We start from the raw sequence: 6,000 nt of genomic DNA, 5'->3' as shown, positions 1-6,000 counted from the left end.
ACACCTCTAAGAAAACCTCTCCAAACATGAGTTTTTAATTGTAACGGGAAGGTCCTCCTACATACAGTTTTCTATTTTTTCTTGTTATCAGATAGAAAAATTTATATCTCGCTTCCAACTACTTGAAAAAATATCTCGTTCCTTAGATTTTGTAGGAAATTGAATGCTCTACAAAAAAGGTCTTATGTGATTTTTTCGTAAACCCAACTGTTTAAAAGATATTAACGGTTGAAGTTTGATTATTTTTGGGAAAATTTTTTATTTCTTATGAATTTTATAACTCAATGAAAAAAATCATTATGAATAAGGTTTTTGGGAGAGGCTTTTTTAGAGGTGTCTAGGAACCTATTTTTCCACCTTAATATGCATTGATGTTTGACGATGATGGAAGCGAAATATAAATTTTTCTATTTGATAATAAGAAAAAATGGAAAACTGTATGTAGGAGGACCTTCCCGTTACAATTAAAAACTCATGTTTGGAGAGGTTTTCTTAGAGGTGTCTAGGAACCTATTTTTCCAAGTACGAAACGAAAATTTTTTTTTTTTTTTTGAATCACTCTAATACATATATATAATATAGTTTTATATAAAATATTGTATTAAAACCTTTAATATAGGTTAATAAGATTCCAAATATGATTGTATCCTTTTGATCCCTTCGTCGAATAAGCAGTCTTGACTTTTTCCGCTACATTTTTAAACTCTTGCAACTCTTGCTCTAAGACTAATCGAGATAGATATACATATACATACATACATATATATAATCAGGATGACGAGACGAATTGAAATCCGGGTGGCTGTCTGTCTGTCCGTTCATCCGTCCGTGCAAGCTGTAACTTGGGTGAAAAATAAGATATCTTGATGAAACTTGTCAAAGAAAATGAGGAGTTAGTAGATGGACGTAATCGGAGGATAAAATAACCTAATTTGCTCAAGGAAAGAACCACTACTGACTTTACTCCATACGATTGGTTTTTGTATGTATGGGACAATTTTTTTGGCATGTGGAATGATAATAGTTAATAGATAAGTCGGGTCGATACTATGTTTATGCTTTTCGTTTCTCTAATAAATTTTATGCCGAACATGTCTGTCAGTATATGAGTTATATAAAGTATATGTATTTATAAACTGTTTAGATTCCGATCTTCTGGTTGACGTTTTGCATCTTAAAGGGATGCCTGGCTTAGAGTTTTGCAAGTTGCAAGTATATGAAATGTTTGTTCGCTCCAGAACTTAACACTTTCTTATTTGTTCTAACAAGTTTTATGCAAAATAATATAATATCAAGTATATCCGAGCAACGTCAAAATTAATTCAATCAGCCCGTCCGTTTCTTTGCCCCTAATATACTCATTTTAAACCGTTCAGGTTAGACAAAATGCGTGATGTTTTAATGAAGCTAAATAGACAAGTTTTCTTAAAAATTATAGCGGTGAGTTAATTAATTAATAATATAAAGATTTACCAGCATCTGAAGGAATTTCTGCGGCTTTGATCCTTACAAGTTGCAAGAATATAAAAAGTTCGATTGCACTTGAACTTAATCCTTCTATACTTGTTTAATAAATAGTTTTGCCGACAAAGGGAAAGTATATCCTTATATTTGGTCCTTGCAAATTGCGAGAGTGCAAAATGTTCGGTTCGGGCTGAACTTAGCATTTTTTTACTTATTGTTAATGAACGTATTCAGTACTGCATACATATAAAGTTACTTTAAGTCCCTTAAAATGCCGTAAAGAGCAACTATCTTGGGATTGCAAAGATATCCAAGACGAATATACATACATACATATATTCTTTATGATTTGGTGATTCCGTTTTAAATTTCAAAGCGCTTTGCCTCAATCTATAGACACATGTATTACATTTTGGAATTTCGTATGTGTGTACTAAACACGTCGCGTTGAAAATCTGTTGCTTTGCATCAAGTGAATCGTAAACATTTGCCGTATTATAACTAATAAATTGTTTAAATTGATGTCTGTCTCTCTGCTCTTCTTACGTTATTCCCGACAGTATAACATTTACACGTATGCATGTAAAATAACGTTGTGTTTGCGTGTTATGCTTGCCTCTGCCAGCACTTAGGTTGAGTGGCTGCTATTGCACAATTTATACAAAGTATATATGTATGTATATGTAAGTAGTAAGCAGAAGCTAGTGCATGTGGCAATGATAGCAATAGCAACTACAAAGAGTTAGGGTCAAACGCATAGCTGATACTCGCCTAGTCTTCATAAATAAAAAGGTCATAAAAGAACTTATTTTTATTGGTCAGTGCGGAAGGCAGCTATATGCTATAGTGGTCCGATATCGGCGATTCCGAGACATGAGCACCTTCAATCGATAATATCGAAGCTTTTTGAGAAAATTCTCCTAAAACGTCTCAATAAAATCATAGAATGAAAAACCATAATTCGCGCATCAGTTTAACCATTCTAGGATTGATCAAATATACAGAATTACCCACATTATTAAAAAAAACCTTTAATGAAAAAAAATACTGCTTTCGAAACTGAAACTGATTTTACCGAAACAGTATTACGACATCATAAAATCGTATTTATCAGATCGCTACTTCCGTGTTAAAAAGGAGGCAAATTTTCTATCCTTAGGGTAATAAAACTAGGAGTTCCACAAGGTAGTGTGTTGGGCCTTCTTCTTTATATTCTATACGCGCATGAACTGCCAGTAGACTGCAATTATACAACAGCCACATTTGCAGATGATACCGCGCTTCTTGTTGTTGGTAGTAGAGAACACGAGTCCACTACTAATCTCTAAAAAGCTGTAAATAAAATCTTAAAATGAGCAAAGAAATGGCAGATAAAACTGAGTGAAGCTAAGTCTATACACATTCTTTTCACATATAACTAGATACAGCCTTACCAATTTTCATAGAAGGTGCACGAATACCGTACTTTAACCGCGCTAAATACTTAGGAATTACATATATTTGACTCTAAGTTACGGAGGAAAGCTCACGTAAAAAATAAACGGAAGGAGCTGGACATACGACTCAAAAACATTAATTGGTTAATTGGTAGAACATCAGTGCTACGAAAATAAGTTACTTATCTATAAACAAATACTCCGACCGATATGGAGCTATGGTGCACAACTCTGGGGAGGTACTAACGCAAATAATAAGAAAGTCATTCACCAATTTCAAAAAAAGTACTAAGACTAATTGTCAAAGCCCCTTGATATTGTAGAAGTGCTGATATAGAGCGTGATGTAGGCGTAATCTCGGTTAAGTAGGGACTAAGTCAGTGGACATGGTGAAATTTTGAACTCATGTTCATTTCAAAAACGCATTGCGTGGTTTAATGAACCGAATTTTGTAACTCCCCTGGCGTTTCTGCATGCGAGGGAATAAAAAACCTCCTATAAATACATACACACATTTTGCAAATGTTTTCCATATGTGTTTACACATTCCCCCTTCATTCGCTTGAATTTGCTTATTCCACACTCAGCTCACTACGGAGCATTGTTTGTGACGACTCCACAAATCCAGTTGATTCGCCATTATTAGCTAAATACAAAACATATCTTGCATCAAGTGAATTGAGTGTAATAAAATTTCTCAGTAAATTCGCTTATTTTTAATTTAATGCATCGGCGCACAGCTTCGGGTGACAACAATAAATGCAGAGCAAAAATCAGAGTGGAAACAAACAGCGGCGTGTGAGAGGCGGGCTAAGTCAGAGCGTGGTAATAGCTGCTCAAACAGAGACAGATATGCTAATGTGAGGTTTGAGGGCACACAACAAGGATTAACAGCTAACGACATTCATATATTTTTACACCTGTAAAAAAAGGTAATATTCTCTTCTTCATGTGTTCTTATATACAATACGTGTTTTGAAGGTATAACTCTTTGGGGTTATCCAACAACTTCGGGGAGTGTTCAGTCGCCTCCAAAAGTTGGTAAATTTCAGGAAAAAAACAAATCACGGAAGAAAAACTTTTGTTGTAAAAACATATTTTTTATAATTTTAGACATTGCTTAGTGACTTTAAGATCACTGCCCATGTCAGGTAATAACTCAATAAATCTATCCAACTAGGTCTATGATTTCAAGATGCTATTTTTACAAAATCGTTGGATGGCAACTTATAACTATTACTAAAAACCCAGTTCTAGAAGTCGTTGAATCAATAGAAATATTTCTCTTAGTGAATCCCATTTACTAATTAAGAATACATATTTTCCCAAATACATCTGTTTTTAACAAAGTTCTTTTGTTGATCGAATATATTTGAAAAATTCTTATTCAAAGTCAAAAGCCATGAGCTTTTAAGCCTAATTCAATAAATTATTCTATTCAAATAGGCTGAAAGCGTGTTCGACAACATGACCTAAGCTATAAAGTTTTCACTGACCTCTATATTCCAAATGAATGATTTTTACATGTTTTTTGCCTTAAAAAGTGCAACACACCGTTCACTATTTAAGGACTTAAGCATGACCAGCAATGGTTCAACTTTTGATCAAATGATGATGAGAGGTCTTATTTCACTAAATTGACCTCTATCATTAACAGAAGTACTCATTGAATCCATTTCTAAAGTCAAGTGGTAAACACAATGACTGCGACAGACTGCAGCAACACGACAGTGAACTGAAAACGTCGTTGTTCATCTTACTACATGTACATTTTGAGAAGCAACAACAACACAATGGCCGACATGTACACAAAACAACGCAGTTGTCCATTTTGTAAGTATACAATTTCGTTGTGGCCATACTAATACCTTGCACTTCAATGAAATTTTAATATTTTGTTCTAAGTGAAATTTTTTATGCAAAAAATAAGTAAATAGGTAAATATTTTTGCGTTAAATTATCAATTGTTATTACAAATGATATAATAGAGCTATAATATAGCTATTTTATGCTTTTATTTGTAAAATAGCTTCAAGTTTGTTAGAGCTGTGAATAATTTTACATTTTACATATTAGTGGCATCACCACTCTACCTCCTCTTTCTATCTTCCATTCTACTGTCAACTCTACTGTCGTCCTACTGTCGTTGGCAAAAATAGGAGGATATTGAAGTTAGCGAGAACGACAACTGTCGGCCTGCAGTCGTGTAGTCGTGCAGCTGTCAAAATAACACTGCCGATAAGAACGTGTGTATTTTAATATTTGACAGATGTAGTTTGCAGTCTGTCGCTCTCTATGTGTTCAGCGCTTCAGAGTTGCTTGTGCGTAGTTAAGTTCCATTGCAGTCTAAACACAAGTACAAGAATGGTGGACGGACAAGACATAACGAACGCCGATATAACGAATGTTCAATATAACGAGCGCTGTTTTTCAATACATTGATGACTCTATATAACGAAAGCTGACATTGGATGAACTCGATATTACGAATGTATGGCGTTTGTATTTGGTTTTGATTGTATTACAACAAAAAACAATGCAGGCAGTTAAATACCCGTTAGTTCTTGTTATTATTGAGCTATTTTTTAAAGAATTCTATTTATTTTTTTATGCACGCTTTATTGTCCGAAATATCAGTTGTGAGTTCAAAGTGGTAAAGTGAGGATATCATGCCTTCAATTCGAAAACGGCTTTGCTTGGGTGACAAATTAAAAATAATTGACGACAATAAAAAGGGGAAAACCCTGAAAGAAAAAAATTTTCGAGTGTTTGCACAATTTTAAAAAATTTTCGGAAAGTGATAAGAAGTGTTAAAGGTACATGCTGGCACATTAGAGACGACAATCGTTAAAGAAAGGCGAATATCATAGGATGGAAAAGGCTTTATATAAGTGGTTTGTCTCCCAGCGTGAAAAGCACGTACCTATTAACAACAATATTTTAAAAGCCAAAGCTGTACAAACCCATAATACAAAATATCCCAATGAAAATTTTACCAAGGCAAGTAATGGTTGGTTTGTATGTAAATTTAAAAAACGGTTTGGGATCCGATTTTAAAAGAATCTGGCGAAAAACTGTCCTCCCAAGCTGATTTAGTGAC

Source organism: Bactrocera tryoni, chromosome 3, assembly GCF_016617805.1.
Source record: "Bactrocera tryoni isolate S06 chromosome 3, CSIRO_BtryS06_freeze2, whole genome shotgun sequence".
NCBI classification, from domain to species: Eukaryota; Metazoa; Arthropoda; class Insecta; order Diptera; family Tephritidae; genus Bactrocera; species Bactrocera tryoni.
The sequence above is the reverse complement of the archived record's forward strand: the minus strand, read 5'-3'. Positions refer to the sequence as shown.